Source organism: Manacus candei, unplaced genomic scaffold, assembly GCF_025592945.1.
Source record: "Manacus candei isolate 608988 ecotype Guabito, Panama unplaced genomic scaffold, ASM2559294v1 h1tg000044l, whole genome shotgun sequence".
NCBI classification, from domain to species: Eukaryota; Metazoa; Chordata; class Aves; order Passeriformes; family Pipridae; genus Manacus; species Manacus candei.
Window position 1 is genome coordinate 1391854 of NW_026138092.1, and position 23862 is coordinate 1415715.

At 39.5% G+C, this 23862-nt stretch overlaps 1 protein-coding gene across 1 annotated transcript in view; it reads right to left on the reverse strand.

Moving 5' to 3' along the window:
• ADGRL2 (adhesion G protein-coupled receptor L2) overlaps window positions 1–21237 on the reverse strand; it is a 373303-nt gene extending 352066 nt beyond the window's left edge. The window contains exon 1 of the mRNA XM_051795993.1: window positions 20921–21237. The gene's annotated coding sequence lies outside the window, so the exon portion shown is untranslated. The remainder of the gene's footprint in view (window positions 1–20920) is intronic.
• Window positions 21238–23862: the final 2625 nt, after the last annotated feature.

The following is a 23862-nucleotide window of genomic DNA, read 5'->3' on the forward strand; positions in this document are numbered from 1 at the left end:
TTACAAGTGCCCAATGGCCTGGATGAAGTTAACTCAGGCAGCAAATTAGGGCCCTGCTGAGGGTATTGAACTGCAGGAAGTGAGGATATTCCTCAGCCAAACAGACTTGGAGAGATCTGAGCCAAAGACCAGGATTTCAGGGGAGTGTAAAGGGAAATCTGGGCTGGAGGAGGGAGGCTGAGAAAGGCTGTACAGGTACAGTGCAGAAAAAAGGACTGTATTAGGTGAACAGATCACCTGGCTGAGAATGAGCTTTGCATTTATCCCTGAAGACAGTATCAGCACAATGCTTTTGTATCCTGTAGTCTCTCAAATTGGCTACAGTAGGACAGTCATGATTTTCAGGCCTTCAGTTCTGGTTGGATTGAAAAGAATCTGTGATTTTTCTCACCACCTATCTTACAACCTACATATTCCTTCAATGTCCAGACATGAGAATGCATATTTCTCTCCCATGCCTTTTTGAGTAAAGAGTAAAACTGTCTTCAGTTTATTTTTTATTACATACAAGGCATTTAAATGAGAAATGTTATCTAAATTTCTCATTGATGTTAACTTGAGAATTTTCCCCAGGGTCTTACAAACTTCCACTGTTCCACATATGTCATGTTTTCTGCTACTACTGGCATGTTGCTTCATACATTGAATTATACTATTGCATAGGCTTGAGATCTCAGGTGGTCTCTAGAGGCTGGGATTTGTCTTAAAGAACAACCATTGGCACAAGCTGGTACAGAAACTGTCCCTCTTGAACCTCAGCAGGACTTAGGATTTAGCAGTCTGTTGAACTTCTTTCTTGTCCTTGCCCTTGCTGGAGTGACTTGTGCTGATCTGTATCAGAAACCAACTGAGTTGTCCAAACACATGATGATAGGAAAGACAGAAAATTGACATTCTGCTGCACTAACAGGCTTCTGCTCCAGGATGTGAATGACTGGTATTGTACAATTTCTTTGTCTGTGTGAAACTTGAGAAGTACTGTAAAGGAGTTCTTACTATTTTTAATCATTTGTGGAAATCTAATCAAAATCACAATCAACTGCTGAAGTGTTCCATGTAATCTTAATTCAGAAAAATGTCAGCATTAATTGCGTTTTGTTAGCAGTATGAAAGGAATCTTTTCAGCAGATACCAGATCATATATATCAAAGTACTTGGGACCAAAATAAAATAATGTACCACTTGAGCCCTAATGCTTCAGAAAGGTAAAGGAAGTTATTTGTATATTTACTTATGTCTGGTTCTGCTGTAAGGTTATTCTAAATTAGTCTTCCACACACCTTTCTCTGTGAAGTATCTAAATACTCCTGGACCTCCAGAAAAAATACCTGGCCTCAGTCCAGCTGTGTCTAGATTTAAGATTGTGTGGTCTGTCTCAACAACAGCACAGACCTCTTTTCCCTTTCTTATAGGGGAAACTTCAGTGAGAGGTTTTGGGAGGGACATGTTCATAAGACAGATGGATTTATAACTCTGTAGTGAAACACACAGCAAAAACCATCTTATGAAAGATAACGTTATAAAACAAAGGAGAACAAAAGTTGTACAAATTAGAGGCAACATGGTCAATGACTTTTTCAGTGCCTTTTTTAGTTATAAATCTTTACTGTCATCAAGTGTCAACAGAGTCCATTCATGGATCCAACTTAGAAAGATACAAAATGCTGAGGACTTGAAAGGGGTTGAAAATTCATCACAAGTAGCAAGAACACATTTGTTCGTGCAATTTGACTGTCTGCAAATTAAACAGTTCACTGTTTATCCTTGATCTTTATACCAGTTTCATCAGCAGAGATGGGTTTGGCTGTAGAACAATGTAACCTTGGACCATAAATTAACTACCTGGCTTTATGTGCAGCAGTTGAACGAGCTTTTCAGGGATGGGGGATGTGTGTTGGTGGTGGTGTGTTCAGAGGGGGGGTTAAATAATAGTTATTTCTTCAGCATGGCCAATGTGATCAAGGCTGTCCCACAGGACTTTTGTTCTTGGATGGTGCAGATCAGGCCCACAGGAATCAGCCTGCTGATTTACCATGTCAGAACAGATTTTCCCTCCTCCTTTACCCTGTTAGACTGTAGTTCTTTATCTGCAGAGGCAGTTCCTCTCCTCAGTGAACCAGGCAGCAGCATCACCATTCTCTGCTTGAGAGAATGGTTCCTGTTGAGTCTTAACTCTGAACCAAAGCAGGGAGAGAAATACACGTTATCCTTATTATGATGGTTCCATCTAAATAGACAGCCACAGTCCTGGAGAAGGGAATGAGAGCATGGCCCATCCTGGGGAGGGCACTGCTGCCAGGGCACTGCACCCCTGCAGTGGTGAGCTCTGTGTGGCACTCACAGCAAAACTGGGCACCCACATTTGGGGGAGTTTGCTCTGTTTTCAGAACAGGTCCATGCCCCGAGGGCAAAGCCTGCTCTCCAGATGGAATCCAGTGAGGTAACGGGGCTTCAGCCACAGACCAAACAGCCAAATGTCTTCTCCAAAGCTATCCCCATTTATTTATTTTTACAAGGTTTTGATTCATTTTGTTTGAGTGAAACGGCTGCTATTTCTGCCTTTGCTCAGTTTGAACATGTTTTAATAGAGGATTAGTCCCCTCGGGCAGGTGCAAGGAAAGTGCTTACGGGGTCCGACAGTGAAAAGAACCGGCCGGGAGGGAACAAAACCTCGACACTTTGTGGTATAATGAGCCCATTTAAACAGGAGTGAATGTTTGACATTTACATTTCCCTGTCTCCTGTACAAGGCCAGAACAACGTTCTGAAAATATAAAAGGGGTGGAAAATATTTTGCTTGAAACAAAATAGAAAAAAAAAATAAAAATCCCTTTAATTTATCTAGCCTCCAGCCCTGACAAGTTGTCATGGGAAAACTGGGTGCGTTTCATCCCTCGGGACAACTCTGCTTTCAGTTGTTCCACGGATCAGCTCTGGTGTCACTTCGGAGAAAAGACACCTGCTCCTTTCTCAGCCAGTGGTGAAACAGCAAACTCTGCTTAAAAATTAACAAAAACTTAAAAGGAAGAGGAAAAAAAAAAAGAAAGTGAAATGGATGAAAATTAGAGAGTGGGGATAGGAGAATTATAAGAGAGGCAAAAAAATTAATAAAGCCTACGTTATTTATTCTAACTTTCTAAAGCCATGACTAATGCATAATTTAAATATGTTTAATTAATTAAGCCAGTAAATGGATACCTAGCAATTTCAAGGAGCTTGCAAATAAGCTCAAATAGATTACATTATCAGAACAGGCAGAGAGCATGCCCAATAATATCTGAGCTAATTTGTCTGTTAAATAACACATCATTGTTCCAGTTCAAATTCCTCCTTAAGACCTCTTTGCTCTGTTGCACCTGTGAATGGTAAGGCTCATGGTTTGCAAAGAATCCTGCTTATTATGGTGGTGAAATTTGTCTCATTGTCTTCTGATTTGTACTATTTGTGCTATCTTGCACTTAAACCTAGCACAGGAATTTTTTCCAACCTGTTTAGAAGGAGTTTAGTTCAGTAGGCTTCTGGTAAGAACAAGGGCTTGTAGACAGCACACTAATATTACTAAAGAAATTAGTAGAAAGAATGGCACTGAGTAGTGGTTTAGTTCTTGAAAGTCACAGTCATAATTAAAGATACATTTTCTACTTAACTTTCTAAGAATAGCAAACCATAACAGAGACTTTTCATCTCCATGATAAATATTATCTGCAATATTTTCATTGTCTTAACATTTTTTTAGGAAACTTATGAATACACTAAAAAAAAGAAAGAACAACAATACAAATTAAAGACTTGATATCTATATGAACAAAACTGCTTAGATGAAACAAAAGCTGGTCTGGGTGTCTGCCAAAACTTATATCTAACACAGATCCCTCTAGGCTCAGCTAACCTTGGTTTTGATGATGGAGAGAGAAAAACAGGACAAAAAAAGGCAGGCATAGAGCAAGAGAATGCAGTTGTGTGGCAGCAGAAGTGATGTAAGAATTTGTACAGGAACAGGTTTGTGTCATGGGGAGAACTGCAATGAATGAGAGTGAAGGTGAGGATGTCTGCACAAAGGTGCTTTTTGACCTGCATAGGAGCCAAAATGCAACTAATGAATAAGATGACAAAGGAAAGTTTTATGTCAAAAACCAGTGAAGACTTCACAAAGAACTCTAATCCCATCTGCCTGTCTCCCAGAAAGATTAATTCAGAAATTATTTTGATCCTTCTATAAAGTCCTAAACCTTTTCAGTATAACTCAAAACCAATCTTGGCTTAAATTCAAAAGGCCACTGTGTATTTTTCAGTCGCTGACATCTGAATATCTCATTAGTGTGTTGAAATTATCACTCAAATGACCATTTTATTTGCCTAAGTGCTGATTTAATTGACCAAATGCAAGATTTGGCAGTGTTCTAAGGCACCCATGTTTGAAAATGGAGTGCTGACTTGGAATTATATGTGATTATCTTTGTGCTGCTGTTCAGTGCAAGCAAGAATTCAACCTCTCCATCACTGCAGTTCTTACATCAAAACCTGAGGTACTGTAAGGAATCAACCCATCAGGTGCTACAATGCATCCAGGTTTTGTCCTTGGCTTCTGTTTGGTTTTGTTTGATTGTTTGGGGGTTTTTCAATTTATTTTACAGGAAAGCACTGCACGTCGTTATTTTTTATTTTTTCGTTTTTAACTGATTTTAAAGCTTTTAATTCAAACTTCAGTTCCTGGGTATAACAGCTGATGTGAGTTTGAAGGAAACAGTCCAGAGAACAGCTCTGTAGTTGTCAGAAGCAGCAAGACCAGAAGCTTAGAGGGTCCAGAAAGGATGAACAAAGGAAGGGTTAAGGGAACCCTGAATGGCACCCTTGCTGATGACAAGTGCGTGATGACTGATGAAAAGCTGTTAGATAGCCACCTTCCATTGAATCCACATTCTACAGATAGGAAACTATTTAAATGGCAGATGTTTAGGTTAAAATCTCTCTCATTTAACCACTGAACTGACCAATCTGGGAATTTTGGTTAGGCTGTGTCACTAAACATTGAAAGATGCATTCCAAATTTAAAAGAAACTCCACAGCAACAACAAGCCCCTCAAGACCTCCTGTTATAAGAAACTCATCTGATATCACCAGATAAAACTGTTTGAAAATACAGATGAATTGTGAAAGGGAGCTCATTTGGTTAATAAATGGGTTATCCTTGCAAGAGTTTTATAGTAACGTGGGAGAGCTTTGTGAGACAGAAGGATCCTCCTTCTCTGTGGCTTTTCTATTGCTGTTCACTGCAGGCACACAGAAAAGGTGCTATGTTTGCACAGTGTTATTATTCAAACCTATCAATGCTAAAAATCCTTTTTAGCTAATCTGTCCTCGCTGCTGGAAACACACTGGCATTTCTTGAAGTCCTGGTGTTTTCTCCAGACAAGCTCTGGCATAATTCCAGCAGGGATGCTGACCCTTCAAAGCCCTGGGACTTCAGTTAAGACCAGTCAGTCCCACCAAACTGTGACAGGTCTGTGGGGTGGGCAAACACCACAGAGAGGCTCTGATGCTACCCTAGCACTCATTTGAACTGATTCCCACTGAAAAGTCTTGGATCACATTTGCAGAGCAGCATCCCTGTTTTGTTAAAGAAAAAAAATAAAAAAAGGTATGGTTTATTATTGCATAAGGATGCCCAGTGCAAAAATACCTTCAAAAAGTGAACAGATCTGTGTCCATATGAACCCCAGTCACAGTGGGAAGCCCAAACAGATATTTTGAGTGTTCAAATGTGTGTGTGCAAAAGCAGAAGGAAAACAGACATGTTCTTCAATGAGACGTTTTTATTTTTGAAATTGATAGTGCCTATTACATGCAAACTGCTTTGCATTTTTACAGTTAGCAAATGTCAATAAATCCATGGCAGGTAAAAGGGCACTGCTACTATGGCAGTTATTGGAATTCTATACTTTGTCAAATATATGTACCTCTTAATTCAATAATCTTTAAAAGCAATACTCATTGTGGTTTCAAGTATGACACCTGACCTTTTGTTAATGTCAAATACCATTTTACTTTAGCATGGGAAATTATTATATTTCTATAAATATAATCATTATTCTTGGGAAAAATGTATTAAAGAAATAGAATAGGGAACTGATCAGCTAATCAATTCTTTCCCATGACAGTGATTTTATGTATTGTTGTTGACATTTCTGTAAGTACCCTAAGAAAGCCCATGATATAAAAGAAAACAGTAACTCTGAGTCAAAATTCTACCTGTAATACTGGCCTGCTAGCTGAGAGCAGAGAAAAACCCAAAATTCTGTTGTGCTGATTGGCAAGAAGAATGTAGCATTAAGTTGTTTTTCCAGCCAAGCTCGATAAAATCTCTGGCAGCAGTTGTACAATGTGTGGTTTGGAACTTTTCTTAAAGGTAGCTAAGTTAAGTACAATTTACAAAATACCTATTTAGTTGTCATAGATATGTCCAGTTCTGCCTTAAAAGCAAGCCAGCAGCAGGGGAGATAAAGAATTCAGTTCCACATCATTAGGAGATACAGAATTTCTTTGCTACCCTGAGCAAATACACTTGCACTGAATGAAACGTGTCAGTTCAGCTCCAACCTGGTGCTTGACCAGTGTGTTCACACAGATTATCTATCAGTGTGTGCTTTGCTTTTCACCTTGACAGGATAAATCTCACTGATTCATGGGAGCCTTTGTGTTAAAGGGAGAGCGGGGGTTAAAAAAGGACTCTGAAAATATGTGTGTTTTTCACTTATCTCTACATATGTAAATACAGCCAGAGATGCATTTCTACTGAGCAGCTGGGTTGTGCTGAACAACCTTGCACAGAGAAGTGCATTGTCCTTTCTGTTGGGACAGGCCAAGGCAGAACTGTGATCTGTGCAAGAAAAGCAATGTACATTCTCTTTGTTTATGATGTGCCTCCAATGGTGCTGCATGTGCCAGAAAATTACTCTTTAAATAGCAACCTTCTTCACCTTCCATACTTGGCATTGACATTGTTTTCTTTATGAGGTAAAGTGCAGAAAGATACAACACAGCCTTAGCATGGCTCAGTAAGAGAGTAGTGCCAGATTTAGACTTTGTTTATGACATAGTTCTTCTATGAATATGCAAGCAAAAATCAAAAGACTCTCCAGCTTGCGAAAAAGAATTCATTATAAAACCCCACAACAAACCTAATGAGAACTTCAACGATTCCTGATTCAAACATTACATTAGAGGGCAAAAGAGTGGCAAAAGAGCAGCAGGGATGAATCAGTTGCCTTACTGATGTATGAAAAAATGGAGTTCATGAGTATGGAAAACATGAGATTATTTTGGAATATTTATGTGGACATTTTAGGTTATCAAGCTTTCTGAGTGCTATTTATAAGGAGGAAGATGGGTTAAAACCTGGGAGTCAGAATAGGGCTATTGGAAAGGGCCTTTCACCTCCAGGAGTCTCTTTGCTAAAGATAACAGAAGACTCAGTCACCTAGACAGTAATTTTTAAAAATGAACCACCATCTAAAGAAGAGGGAATTTTCCAGAGGCAGCATTTTACTACTGCTAGTACAGACTTTGCTAAATTTGACCTGGACATTTTGCCCCTCGACATTCAGTAATTGAAATGACCAATAGAGGCTGTGGCCACAGCTCTGAAAAAAGCTCTGCTGCCTACTTGTAATTCATTGCTGGTTGCTTAACTCCCCCTAAAAGTCAGCTCCTCATTTACAGTTGATATAAGTCTCTCTCTAAAGGCTGTAGGAAAGGTAATGTGACTTATGAACCTGCTTTTCAGGACACACACACACAAAAGTCTTCTCCAAGATCTCACTGAATTGGTTGGTGCTGTTTTCCAGCACGGGAAGAGACTCCCCCAGAGCTCTGGGAGGGGAAGGAGGTGAAGGCTGGCACTCAGTGGAGAATCTTCTGCAAAATGCAACAGTTAACTGACAACCAGGAGTTGCTAATGGAAAATTTAAAACCAAAAAGTGAATGTTCAATTCAAATCTTACACCTGGATATGCAGATATGAAAGTGGGTGGATTTCCACCAGATTTACTAAGAGATATATTTGAAAGTAAATGCCTTTGAAAAACCTAGGTATTTAATGAAAATAAATTAATTAATGTGAATAAATTACAAATGCCAGGATTTGCTGGAAAAAAATCAATGAAATCTCTGACATTCTCTAGAAAAATGCATGGAATATCTGACAACTCTGGGTCTATTCACTGAACACTTTCAAGGACTGAAGGACAACAGGGAATAAGAGAAACACAGAGAGTGCTCTGGAAAAGAAAAGACAGAGTGCACTGTACATTCTTGACCACAACCTAACAAACCAAGGCTGTTTGATGTTACAGGAGTGGCTGCAGAGTCTTTGGACAGAGCCATATGCATGCATTTAATTGCAAAATCAGGTTGAAAAACAGCTGTTATTTCATGAGAATCTTAAACCTACAGTTTTGTCCAATAGGCCACTAAAGCCTGTATTTAACCTTTACTACATGAATCGTTCCATGCCCTCTCAGCCTGAGGAAATGAGGTGGTTTCACGGCCTTTAAGCCAAATTATGAAAACTCCTCAGGCCCAAGTACAGTATTACAGGTGGGGAGCACTAATTTTAAGGTACAGTAACGTGCACCACACAAGGATCTTGCACATGTCATCTTTTCTTTTCAGTTACAAATTTATCTCTTTTAATGTGAGACAACAGAGCATGGGAAGAGTTAAGGAAAGGAATATGACACTGGGAGCCTGACTGGTTTAGCTGAAAATTCAGCAGCACCTCCTGCTTTGCTGAAGGAATGCAACCTGCTGGTGACAGCAATCGTGGCTTGACAGAGGATCAATCACCAGAGTTACAAGTGCTTTGCCCTTTTACTGATATGTGGCAGTTTTGGAAAACAGCATCCTAGATAATCCCCTGGGGAACAACTTTTTGGATTATCTCTGGTGACCCCAGTTTTCCTACCCAAACATGTGTGTGCTTCATATTCTCAGCCCCAGTTAGGATAATAGCCTTGGTAACAATGGAGTGCAGAATAACTAAGGAGCTTTTCTGGGCTTGGCAGACGCCAAAGGCACCTTGAACAAACAGGGTAAAACAACAACAACCACCACAGAAGTGTTAAGGTACCTGCAGCTGCCCTGTGCAGCTCTGCTGGGAACAGCTTTACTGACTGGGAGCAGTTTGATTCGCTCCTTGCATTTCTTCTGGTTTCAGCCAGCAGAACTTTAGTGAAATAGCCATTTTAATTGCCTTCCAAAATTCACACTTACATTAGTTTAAAATTGGAATATCAAAGCAATGAGCCAGACCCCTTTTATTTGGCCAGTGTTCATCCTGTAACTACCCAAGTGACTCCTGCATTAACAAAATCTTCCATGTCCAAAGACTAGAGGAAGATTTGAAAGATTAGGACACACAAAGTTTTTGAAAGGATTTGCCAGGTTTGGCATTTGCACCTGTGTAACTAGCAAAGGACAAAGTTTAGCCCTTAATATTGTTTTATCCTGGCAGCATTTGAATATATCCTGGTTTGATTTTGCATCAACTCCTAACTCCTTAACAGTTTTAAATATGGTTGTGACTTCCCGCTGGGGTCACTGAGCAGTGTTAGCTAAACATTCAGAGTGTGATATTTTATTACAGTTAAGCTTTCCCAAAGCCAAGAGGAATGCATGAGTAAAATACTAGAGATGGAATTTTTAAAGTCTATTTGGCTTTCAATTCATATGACTTATTAACATATATTTTAAGGATATTGATTCCAAAGAAGAAACACACCCACCAAGAGAGACCCAAGATAAAGGCTAATGTGTAAATTGCTTTAAAAACTGTAGTTACTGTAATTACATGGAGCATTTTACAAGCAGCTAGGGACTGCTTTGGATAGATGACTCAAATTTAATCAGTATCTGGCACAGATTGCCTTTCTTTCACACCTCACGTTTCTGAAGTACCATTCTAGGGGAACCTGCTGGAATTGTGAGCTTTGTTATCACATTTCTCTCTCTGTTCAGCCTCCAAAAGAGTGACTTTCCCAGATCTCACAGGAGATACGGGCCTGGGTCCTTTTTTTCAGGAGTATATGTCTTTTTTTTTCATTTTCAGGCAAACTCCATTCAGCTACCCATGCCAGGTTTGTAATCACATAGAAAATTATGTGTGAAATACAGAAAATGTTGGTTTGTTGATGTCTCTACCTCAGACTACAAGATAAAGGAAGCACTCACGGCCCTTTGTACTCACAGGACATAAACACTTGTGCTAAATCTTTTATAAAACGCAACTTATTTATTCCATGGGCTTTTTTTTTTTATTTTTAAATTATTATTATTTGTATTAGCTGTCAAGAAAGTGTCAGTTAAAAAAAGGGCCCCCCAAATGATCTATGCCTTTCAAAGCCAGAAAGAAACAGAAAATAATTAGATATAGTAAATGTGAAAATTGATCTATCTGAAGAGTGTGCAGTTTACAAGCAAGGAATCAATCAGTTTACACCATACAGATTAAAATCATGTATCATTGTTCTTAATGGTCCGAGTTGTAAAGGTCTGAAAGTCTAAATAGAATTCCTGATGATTACTTTTATTAAAATCCTAAGTATTGGAAGATATACAATGACTGTCTAGATTGATTACTGTATTATCTGCTTTGTAGAAAAATAATACCCTTTACTTTTTGCTTGTTGCAAAAATCCTCATTACTATGCCTAATACACTCTGTCCCTGGAGTAAATTAAAGAGTTTCCTTCTTTTGCACTATATTTTCCTTAAAGTTGGATTCCTAGAAATACTGGGACTATGCTGTGACATCTGAGTTCTGGAGATCAATTTATAGCTGCTAAAGATCAGGAAGAATTGCCCATTAAAACAGTTACTATTTGACAAATAACAACATTTGTGTTTAGCCTGGATATTTATCAAGCAGACAGAGCACTTATTCCTGATGTCTGAATGAAGGTCTGCATGAACAAACTTATTAATCAGTTAGATTCTGCTTTTAAACCACGTCTTATTTAAATAGAAACCACCAACCTGCACTTTTACATATAATGATACTTCACATTCATATTTTTCGCTTCTTATTTTAAAGTTCTAAACTAAAAATGGGCTTTGGGCAATTTCTTAATTGTTGGTGAGTGAAGGCTTTTTTTAAGCAAAACATCTTGTCAAAATGAAAATGTATCCTTTTAATTTTGTGTCGTATAAGATTGTGGTATCAAAAACCTGTAAACAAAAATCATTTCTATATAAAGTTTTGTTCTGAAAACATCAATATGTTACCAGTAGCCCTCCTGGTTTTGTTTCCAAAGCATGCATTGGTTAAATTGACACTATTTTGTGGAATTTGTCAGCATTGATGGAAATGTATTCTATGGAAAAACTCAGTTCCATCAAGGTGTTCCAAGCAGCTTAGAGATCAAACCCACAGGGGGAAAAAAAAAAAGAAACCTTTGCATAGGTGTCAGTTACAAAGAGTCTACAATTTTTAGTAGAATTGGCTTAACTAAAATAAAGAGGTGTGGATAAGACAAAAGTTTCTAAGGAGAGCTTCGTGGTCCATCATCCTACATAATTTCCTTGTGGATTATGTAAGAATTATTAAATGTTGAGGATTTCTGTTCAAATGGATCACAGCATGGGACTACTTCATTTCTGTTTACTGTTCAAACTACAACAGGTACAGCATGCATTTTAACAGCAAATTATGAATTTGGCCCCTGTATTTCATTTTATGTATTCTGAATGCTGTATCAGCTCTGGTTTTTGAGGACAGGTTCAAAATCCACGTGACTCATTTCAAGAAGGAATGAATAATAGACACACCATTTTCTTCCATGAATAATTATATTCTGTATTTACAAAGCATTTATTTTTCAAAGCTGCATACGAATATTAGCAAAACAATCACCAGAGCATCCTTGTGTGCCAGGTTTTACATATAGCAAAAGAGATAGGAAATACAGTGCCTGGCACTTTAGTCCTATAACTAGGGTGTCAAGCTACTAAAGTAATGCAAATAACAATAATGGTATGGGAGAAACCTTTCAAGTTTGAGTCTCTAACTGGCTTGATTTTCATAGGTTTAGACTTCTGAGAACTCACAACTCCCTTTGAAGTCAATTGAAAATGTGAGTGTCAGCACACATTAAAATCAGACCACTAATTTGGATGCTTAAATGTGAAATTTAAATTCACAAGTCAAAGTTTGGAAAAATTCACCTGGGTGACTTTTCCAAAGGTACCTTATAAACCAGTGTCAGAACTAGGAGATTCTTGGTTTTCAACAACTTCTTTTCACAGAGATTCCAGCACGGGCACAATGGACTAAACAAGTCACTGTGTGATAGATCTGTGCATCTAAAGCAAGTTGGAGTGGGAAGGGCACCACAGTCCAGATACTGCAAGGGCAAGAGAACATTCCCTTCCTCTCAGAGCAGCCTAATGGCAGATTTCTGATGCCACACTGCTTTGTGGAGAGGGCTCTGAAAAAGTCTGGTCATTTTATATAAAATCCTCCTCTCACCTGCCTGCACGTTACCTCCTACTTTGCTCCACAGAACTGACTGCAATAGCAGTGTTATTGGCTCCAAAACTCCTATGGCTGAGCTTTTTAAACACTTTTTAGAAGTTATGCCCCAGATTGTCCTGCCCAGTGTCCCAGGTCGCCTCCTCAGCCTCAGTGGAGCACAAGGAATTTTTCTCAGTTCTGGTTGTTACTGTGCAGAGAGTACTGAGAGAAGAGAGATTACGAGGAGCAACTTCCTCCTCAGCTGCCAGCCCCAGGAGGTGGGCACAGTGCAGAAAGAGTGTTCCTTCACCTGCATCATCTCCCAGGTTTAATGAGGCAGCCAAAGTTACCTTCTGTGGCAGGTCTGCAGCAAGACTCAAGAACTAATGAACACACTGAGAGCTCCTAATGCTGAAATAAGGGCCAGAGCTGGTGAATTCTGTCTCATGTCTCAGGATATCCTCCCTTAGTTGTTTCATCCTTTGAATGCTCAGGAGCAGATACTACAACCTCACTCACTAAAACCCCATCTGAGAGTCCTGTTCATACCCAGCTGACATTCAAAGGATGAAATAATGGAGTAATGCTATTGCTGTACTAAAACTGCATAAAACCCAAACAATACTGTAAATAAGGAAAGCTTACCACAGTTTAGTGTATCTTCTTTCCATTACATTTTGTGAGAGAATGAGGCATGTGAACACCAGAAAAGAGTCAGCTTAGACTGTGATTCTTGCAGCTTTAATTATGAGCAGCTCCAAGTCTCCATGTTTACAGAAGAGAGATTACCTACATGTTATTTGAAAACCATTGGGTGTAAGTTTACAGTGGTAACAGGCAAGCCTAATTTTTTTTTCATACTTAGGATTTAATAGGTACAGAATGCTGCCCAAGGGAAAAAAAAATGAACAAGTAGTAACTTGATATTTATTCTACACAGACGTGAAGAAAGCTTAAAGAAATACACAATGTCTGAAACATTGACATGTATAACTATTTTAATTGTAATGTTGCTTTTCTAATAGACTTTTCTGCTGTGGTACAGGTTGAAATAGTTGCAAGGTTTTCCAGCCCCAAAAAAACCCCAAAACAAAACACCCCAAAACCAGTCCCCAATCCCCAAAAAACATGGCAAAAAACTGTTTGAAAATCCAATCTGAAGTTGAGAACACAGCATTAAACTTTGGATAAATGATGCTGTCTTTCCTAGGCCGGATTATTGTAAATAAGGACTCCTTCTACTTCTGATATTTCTCATCTGTCCTGGAGAATATTTCTGAAGAATGCTCAGATGTTTTCTAGTGCAGAGATTCCCTAGATTTTGAAAGCCTGACTTATCACAGCTTCTTTCACGTGCTTAAGCTAAAGCCTATATGAAACATGAAAGCCATTATTTTAAATTCACTTACCTACAGTGGATAATTTTTATTCCATTGATATTTATATGCACGGTAAATTTATTTGGTGCCTCGGTTCCTTTTTTAACTTTAGAATTGTCATTTGTGTTACATTTTAAGCCAAATTAAATTATAAAAATACTCAGTTATGTAACTGCCAACACCACAGTATTTCTTCTTATTATGGAGACAAACACAGAGTATATTGGAAAAAAAGTTGTGAATCTCATTTCTGATCCTAATGAAGCAAGTAACCCATTATACCAAGGTTAATTTGTTGACTCATGATTTCCACTTATCCAATGATATAGTGAATCATATGAACAAACCTCTACATCTAATCAGTTTTTTTTATTGAATCCTGACCTTTTATACACCTTCTTCTTGATTATGAATGACAGTGACCTTTATCTAATTTAAAACACACATACTGATGCAAAAATATGCAAAGTACACATGTAAATTCTGAATTAAGATGAAGATGTGCATAATCTTCCAGGAAGAAATTGCTTTAGAGAGAGATGTTTATATTAGGGCCAATTGAGGGTATGTGGGGAGAAAAAGTGAATTAGTCAGGACTCAGATGGGTTTGGAGGAACAGCTGCAGAGATACCCAAGTCTGTTTAGATTTTCTCAGCTTCTATTTAGAAGCCTGAAATGTCAATATAAATATCAATTTTTATTATGCTATTCAGCTTTTTATGGCATCCGTGAAATGATCCAAATGCAATGAAGTCAGACAAAACACCTCTTCACCTCAGGTTTGACACACTCTACCTCAGTATTGCATTTATGTTTCACTCAAAATACATAATAGTCATTTTCCACAGCACAAATGCTGGGTCAAATTCACAATATTATAAAAGCTGCCTGGTTCACTTGGCCATTTTTCTCATTAAAAAGGAATGGTATGAGCATCATCTGGAGATGGTCTTTTTAATTCAGGATATAATTAGGGATTGCTGTAAATGCTGAAAAATAAATAAACAAATATAAGAGGAGTGCCTCCTGTGGAAATAAACCTCTCCAACTTTGCTTTTGCTTTTTTTCTGTTTGTCACTAATGGGTCTGCACTGAAATTACTAAAGATGAACCCAGCAATGGGCACAGCCTGAACCACTGTGTAATCCTATAATCCACTCTCTCTTTTCACAAGTCATTCCTTTCTCTGAATTGCTGTGAACCCCAGTTGTACATCAGCAGCTTTGCTCCGGCCTCTGCCTTGAAAAAATACATGAAAAAAAATATATATACACAGAAAATTTGCAAAACTCCGTGTAAAGACTGTCAAAGCACAAATCTAACAAACACATTCCTCTGAGAGACTCCAAGCAAACAGTACCTGGCATTAGCATGTACTTTCATGATTAACAACAGGGGGTTGTCAGACTGCTATTTCTGAAATAAACAGATTTATCCTGACAGATAATCAGCAGTTTGCACTACCTAATACATGTTATCATCCGCCACTGACATCATTACATTAAAAGCACACTTAGTATAATCTTTTGTAGGAAACTAAACAGGTTTTATGACACACTTTTGGTGGGTTTTTTTGTGGGGGGATGGAGGGGATCCTGGGGAAGGGACTGCGAGTTTAGAGAAAAGGTTCATGGCAAACCACCCAGGAAAGACCCCTGGGAATGCCATGCTGTATTTGGGTTTTCACAATCTAGCAACGTAATTTATAAATAAATTAAAACTAAATGTTGTGACTGTAAACCATGTCCTGTACTTTTAAGCAGTCTTTTATAATGTCCTTGGCTGTCCCTCATGTTACCTCAATACTCTTCTGTGTCTCTCTGTATCTGTCCTGCCAGTTCCACATAAAAACTCGCCAGACAGCATCTATTTGTGATCCACTTGTGATCTTGCCATTTATAGACATATTTTTTAGGCTGGCAGGTGGACTTTGGGAGACCATTGAGCATTGCCTGTATAGTTTTCTGGCAAGGACAACATTTATCTTCTTTAAATTTCAGGCATCTCTTCATGGACCATCTCTTCCTCTCTTGAAAGAGGAGGCACAGAACTTGCTGGACAGGAAAAGCAGAAACCTTTGGAGCTCTGCAGGAAATGTGGACCAAGGTCTCTGCTCTTGGGGTCTCTGTGGATCCTCCCTCCAACCAGGCTGCTCACTGCTCACTTACCTGGCTGTTCTGCAGTGATCAAGTTTGGACTCAACACAGACAATGAAATTTTAGTAAGAAAAGCTTAATATACCTCCCTTATATATATATATATATATATATACACACACACACACACTATATATATATATGTATATATAATGTTCCTACCCTCCTCCAAGTAAATGATTCTTGCCTCAGCTGTAAGGGTGGTGGGAGTTATATATTCTCACATTCCCTGAGCAAATTCTGAAATTTCTTTCCTTTTTTAAATTTTGGATTGCCAATTAACAGTATACTGTTACCATTCTGTGAACTCACGTAACACAGCCAGTGCCCAGACTAGGTAACAAAAATTGCATGGGGACTGTCACTTGAGTTTAACAAGTATTTCATCTCCTTCCTCAGAGGGCATTTTCTAAGTCACAGACTTTCCTGGAGGGGCAAGGCAGATATCAAAGTCCTGGCTCCAAAGGCCTGTTGTGTCAAGTCTTATTTCTCCAGAGGCAGAACCTGCATCCCTCTCTCAGTCCTTTGTCTCACATGGAATGCATTTGGTCTTTCCTGCCTTCTGCCTTCATAACTTGGCAGGAGGAGAAGTAAGAAATGGTGTCTAATGACTGGGGGATTTGTATCCGTTCCCACTCGTGCATGTTCATGTACCATTCCCCCAGCACCAAAAAACCCAACAGCCCCCCAACCAACACAGCAGAACTCAAACAGAGGAGGGCTGAAGTCCCTTACATTGCAAAGGTAACCTCTAAATAAAGAAGTGGCAGCACCACATACCTTAAACACATCTGAATTCCTGGGTACTCTTTGTCTCCTATAAAACCTAACCCTTGACAAATATGTATGTATTGATCCAGCACCTCTTACCCTCCTTTCCCCCTTTATTCCTCTCCCTAACATTTCAGTTGTAGTTGTTAAAACTAATGCAGAATTTTGCCACAGACCTTTTGCTTCAGGTACGCTGGACAAAACTGCAGCATCTGATGCTCTGATGTGGAATAGAAATAAATGTTAATCTGACCAAGTGATTTCAGTGGTTTATTTTGTTTTCATTTCTAAAAGTGCTGAATTTCTACTGACCCACATTCTGTGTATTTCTTGTGCTCCGTGATGTTTGAGGGTGCTTGGATTTTCATTTGCATTTGCATTAGATACTATTTTGTGTCCAAAGGTCAAATGAGCATTGCTTTTGAGTCAGATGCCTACTGGCTGCATTTCTAGTAGTTAATCTTTTCACACTGAGAAAAATAAGAAGTGGGAGGCAGTTCAAGCTATCCCAAATAAACAGACAGAAGTAAAGCAACAATTACTTTTCCTGTGTGGACTGCTCTTGCTCATTTCTCCTCGAGAGATAACACTCACTGACATAATGTCAGATAACCATGTTCAGTGTTTCACAGACTTGCCATTTAAAGATTCATTTCCACTCCACTTATTTTCGTTTTATCAGCTCCTCTTTTGGTGCATTTCATCTGTGAAAATTTTCATGTAGGCTCTCCAGAGCAGGTATTTGGGAGAGAGGGAAGCAAAGGGGTCTCACTCGACTTAAAACACCTCTAGAAATCATAAAGGGAGGGAGATAGGACAGAAAAATGAGAAGTTCTCATGAGAATAGTTGTTTGCATAAAATTCTCAACTGTTACTAAAGCTTCAGTGCAGTTCCTGGGGAGGATGGATATGGAAAGCCTCAGGTTAACTTCAGTCATTACTGAGCATTTTACATCTGCTGAAGAATTCCAAACACATTAAAGGTTGTCAATCTAAACCAAAATAAATAAATAAATAAATAAGGAGCAACTCCAAAGGCAATCAGTAGGCAAGTTACAGATCTGATTCAGCTTTTAACCCCCAGAGGTATAAGCACACTTTATGTGCAAAAGATATGCAATGTCTGTACTCTGCAACGTTACATTTTAATAATCTACAGTAGAAGGCAGTGATAAAAAGAAGACTATGACATAATTGTGTATGTAATTTGATGAGAAGCTGTGGGGAACATATTCTTCCTATGCACTTATAGAAAATACTAATGACAAATCACTGGCTGAGGACTTTGTTGACAATTAAATTTCCTATTCATAGCTATACATTTTCTCAAAACCTCTACAACTTACTTTTTAGGATCTTTTTTCTTTTCCCCCTCTCTAGAATACTTTTAAGGTACAGTTCAGCTTACAGCTCCAAGGTTTACTTCATCCTATAGATCCTGCTGCAAGGCACCCTACAGTGGAGGATCAGGTAACTCCTCCTGAAGAGGTGTTTGCTGAGTTCCTATAGCAATGGAGAGTTTGCAGAGCAGGAACCACCCCAACAGGAGAAAGGAACTGGCTGCAGGAGGACACTGACAGGCTGGTCTGGAAAACTGCACAGCCTAAATTAGAAATGAAACACGGGGGTCACTGCTTTGAGTTTGCTGCAAATAGATTCAGAGGCCTCGATGATAAAAACACCTGATTTCGTGTCATTTATTTTGAGGGATTAAACTGGGCTGTGTCAGGCAAACCTGGGGAACCTTCAAGGAGACTTGAGTACATAATTGGGAAGTGACTCCATGAAATCCTGCTGATGACTCACCAAGGAACACTTTTGTCCCTGTCAGACATTGGTCATGGCGTGAAAGGTGGGAAGGAATCAGGAAATAACTGTCCGCTGGGAGAATATTTTAATCCACTTACAAAAAACCTTCCTTGGAAAGGCCTTTTTCTCTCTTTTTCGTATCTCCAGTGGTGAGTCATCTAATCTCATCTCTGTATATTGCTAAACTCCACAGGGATCACCTTTACTTCCCAACTTTACCCTGGCCAGAGATTCAGTCAGACAAAAGATCCTTAATGTCTTTCCTTAAGTTCAGCTCACTTCTCTAAAATGCATTCCCCTTCTCTTTCACAAAATGAAAGAAGTCTTTTTTTAGAAATGCCTTTTTTCTTCTCTCTCCTTTTTTGTTTGCTATTTTTTTTTCCTTCTGGGGGAGGCAGGATGCCTGTATCAAATGTCTCTTTTCTGTAAATCAAAATCGCTTTGTGTGGAGAAAGTTGAGTTGCTGGGAAGAATACATTTTTTTTTCTCCTGTCCAAAAAGGATTCTCAAATTTTACTTTCAAAACTCACAGATCAAAAATATGTGTTTTTTGCTCCCTATCTTATATATATGCTTGTTCTCTCTAACATTAATTTATTCAAAAAACTCTGCACTTGAAAGAGTTAATAAAAATTCTAATTACAGGATAAGAAAGAAAGGTCAGACTCCACTTACATCATTGTGAAGGGCTTTTATTACACCCTGCTATAAAACATATTTCTTTTTTCAGTTGCCATCCTCACAGGATAACCTGCATACCAATAGGATCTCCAAAATGCCATGAAGCAAAAGATATTTATCTGCTAAATTCTATGTACAGTAACCTTACAAATGCCAGAGAAAGAAAGATTGCCCTCTGCACAGTAATACTTGTGTAGATGTCTTCTTTATGCTAACAATGACAAGGCTCTCTAGGTTTGTACTGTACTCCAAAACAAGAATGCATTTTTTTCAAAAAGCAGAAACTGTATATCAAAAAGAAAAGATGCACATTTTAGGCACTGAAAAACTTAATATAGTAAGCAAGTACTCTCCTGTCTAATCTCTGTCTAATCCAGAAAGGTAAAATGGAAATGTATGACTCAAGTATTCTTGAAGAAATTAGACAGGTTATGTTTGGGAGCATCTCTCTGTCCTGGCCGGTCAACTAAATTTTCATTTTAAGCTCAGTTTGAAGCCTCCCAGACCCGTTACTTGATTAACTCGAGGATGTTACACAGCAAGTTATACAATAGCAGCCTGGCTCCAAATCTAATTGCTGTCATTTTTTAACTCCAGCTGTGCAAGACAACAAACAAGAACTTTACTGTGGGACAAACGCGAGTCAGAAAAATTCTAATTTTTGCAATATATTACTCTTCAAATCCATTACTTTGATTTAACGTGTCCAAAGTTGTCTACATAGTTATTTCAGTTATTTTCAGCTCTAAATTCTGACAACAAATTCATAGAAATACACATTAATAAATGCAAGATTTACTGTCTGCTTTCCCAAAGACAGTGTGTGCTGTCAGATGCACCAGTTCAATATCTCATGTGATGTATGCTCGAAGTTAGAATGTAACTAATGACGTAGGGACTGACTTTCCTTTTCTGAAGGAGTTTTTTAGGAATCACATTCAAATAGTTGCTTCAGAGTTGCACTTTGTTTGCAGGGCAAGCAGTGCCTGTCCAACCTTTCTGAACAATAAATATTAACAGAGAACAGTGAAGGTTCCATTTCACCACTTCTGCTGGCAATTTTATTAACTATATGTTTATCTTGTGGTCTAAATTTATGACAGGCCCATTTGCAGTGAGGCCTGGAGTTTCCTTGTTTACAACACTGCAAAGTAAAAGGTGACCTTTTTATTTTTGTTTAAAACCTTTCAACAGTTTGTTCTGCTCCACAGATGGCACCTTAATAAGCTCTCAGCCCAGAAAGCTCTCGTTTTCCTTTTGGGGGGTACAGGGCACTGCATTGACTCACACAGACATTAGAAAACATTTTTAAAAGAGAACACAAACTTGGTTGAAGATCACGTTTGTCGATTAGAAAGCTGCTGTGCTGAGATCATACCTGCCATTATGAAAAGGGAAGGAAAACCAGGGGGTAAGGGACACATAGCTGGCTAAATAAACAGTAAATGAGCTGTTTAAACAGTTGCATCTATACACACAAGCGACAAAAGCATCAAGCACCTGGCGCAATTCTATTAGGACCTAATTCTGGCAACAATATGCATCATTATGGTGGGATCTGATAACGAGCAAACACTGGAGGCATTACACGTCTTTAGAAGAATCAGACTTCCTACCTTAGCAAGAGTGATAGAAGGTAAAGTCCCCCTTTAAAGAAAGTTGTAAGTAAAGCCAGGCAGCAGTTGCAGTAAATTGAGTCCTTTCAGTCACTGTACACATGCAGCAGTTCTGCAATAAGGGAAAAATATAATGGGAGGAGCAGCTGTGAACGAGTGACCTCCCGGAGCTGAGTTCTCTTTGTGAATCGAGCACCGGGAGCCAGTGCCTCTGATTTGCATGGATTATCTCCACTTGAACTGATACATTTAGATTGACTGGCACAGGGGCACGGGGACGAAGAAAAAAAGGGATAAAAACCAGAAAGGCCGAGCGAGGGAGCGGGCGGAGGAGCGCGGGGAGCGCGGAGCGGAGCGGAGCGGGCGCGGGGCTGTGCGCGGGCTCGGGCAGAGCCGCGCTCGGAAGAGCTACAGCTCCCTCTTCATGTCGCAGCCGTAAGACGAGGAAAGCTGTCATCACGGCGGAGTTTAAAACAGATCCCCCCCCTCCCCCCTCCGCCCCGGCTTGTGATGGTCCATTTGATCAGATTCCTATAAACACGTAATAACTCAGCCCGACGTGCGGCCGGGGGTTTGGGCGGCGAGCCTCCAGTGATTATAAATCTGCTGGACGCTGCTGAAGGGTTTCAAACACAGAAATGTTTGGAACGTAGTAACTCGTTGGGATGTTTCCGAGTGTGCAGTGACAGATTTATCATTTGCCAGTGTGCAGGTGCCTTTAAAATAGTGAAGGGATGGTGGCATTCAAAGCTGGCTGTGCAGGGAGATCACCCACAGGATGACGGGCTGTGCTCCACAACGTTATCCAACATCCACCAAGACAAAAGAGAGACAAAAAAATTTGCATTCAACCACTTCAGAATTCCTCCCTTATTACCATAAATGCCACAAACATTACCTGTTGCACGCTCCTGATTTGATTTAAATGCAGTACTTAAGCTGATTAGAGAAATATGAGAGTACGTTCAACCCTCTTGAGCCTGCGCCCAATCCAAGAGGATCCTGAACTAAACTTTGTTTCTTTTGTTTAGAGTATTTCAAATAAGTTGTTTTTGCACCATGGTACAGAATTTTGCAAACCTCTACATGGATCCATTCTGCTCAGAAACTGGACCAAAAGTCATGGAAAGATGAATGGCTGGCTGCATGTTCTTTCATCAGTGTCTGAAAACAGGAATGGATGCAATTGCATTCTTTGGGAATCATTAATGGATGAGCTTTGGTGGGACAAAATGGCCTATATTAGCACTTAAACCACCAGAATGTTGTCTTGTAAGAAACACATCTTGCTGTAAAATATTGCTTGTTCAGAGACCAACAGAATGAAAATGTCTACAAACACAACCATGGCTAAATTCTGTCTCCAGCTCATTTGCAGACCAAGCTGAGTCCAACATGAGTCTGTTGTGTTCCTATTTCATATTTCTGGGGTAAAGCCTCGGAGTTCTTTTTGTAGGATCCCAGCATTTACTTGTAACAGAGAATCTGGAATGGTGCCTCTGTCTGAACAGAATACAGGGTAAATACAGTACTTAATCTAGTAATGCTTCTTGGAAATATCACATTTACAGTAAAATTTGCTACAGATAAATGATCCCATGGGCATTGGACAAAGTAGTGGAGAATATATTTGGATTTCTAAGACATGAAACACATTCATGAGTTGAATGAGAAACACAACTGTGACACACAGTTAATGGTGTACCCATAAAGTGCTTGCTCTGAGAAATGCTCTTGGTTCACTGGAGGTTTGGGTGTTTGATTATTTTGTTGTGAGAGGGGAAGGACCCTTCAACTAGACTCTGTCTATCTAAATATGTACCCAGATGTTATTTAACCTGACTGAGTCATCATCTTTCCCTGTGCACTCTCCAGAACTTCTCAACCATGTTCTTAGGTCATATCTTACTTGTGTGTTGGACTCCAAATTTTATTTCTTATTTTCTCAATTGTTCTTTCTCCAGTGACCACTCACCAGGTAATAACAGATGGATTTGACTCCAGCAGGGCACTCAGAAGTCTCAAAATCAACCCTGTATATGACAGCTGTGTGAAGCAGCCTCCTGGTTGATAGATGGCTTTGAAAAAGATGAACCAAATTTGCTCTCATTACTCTGCACCCTGCAATGCACTCCTCAGTCAGCTTATGCCAGGCTGAGAATGGCACAGCTGTTCAGTGCCACTAACCTGTGTGCCACCAGCAACAGGGAATCCTAGAAAAAGAAAGGAATGTCCAGCAACAAGAGGGATTTTCACCTTAAAGGTGCAGGTGAGAGGAAATGTCTGTGTGAAGCATCGAGACAGCCATGGAGGGCACAAGGAACATGACAGGGATGAGGAGAAGTGGATGCAGGAGCTGTGGGTATATCTTATTCTCTGGGAAGATGTGTTTGTCTGCAATGTCATCTGCTAAGGTCATCAAGAGAAGACCTCACTAGAGATGTGCCTGGAGGCAGTGTGGGCTGAAGGTGTGGATTTGAGGAGATGGGGTAAGAAAGGGCAAAGGGAATGGGCAGCTGGAGATTTGTGGGCACCTGTTGAGCGAGAGACCATACAAGAGGTACCTCGGGGGAGACTGGAGAGTCAGGGAAGTCTGCAACAAAAATAACAGGAGGAGCAGTCTGGGAAACAGAGGAAAGCCAAAGAATATGCTTGCCATCTGGGAGACTAAAATGTACAGCAGACAGAACCGAAATAGAAGGTAGAAAAGAAGTGGAAAAGTTAATTCCAGCAAAAAATTGTAGGAGACTAGGATCCAAAGAGGAAGGAGAATGTTAGAGAAGATAGTGAAAGAACAAAAGGAAAGATCCTCTGTGAACAGAAGGCAAAATGGACTAAGATAAAATAGTGTCTGCATGAACAGGGAGCCTATGTTAATGAGGAACAACTAAATTGTCACTAGATCAGTTCCACAGAGCAGGATGTGAGGTCATTTCTCAAGA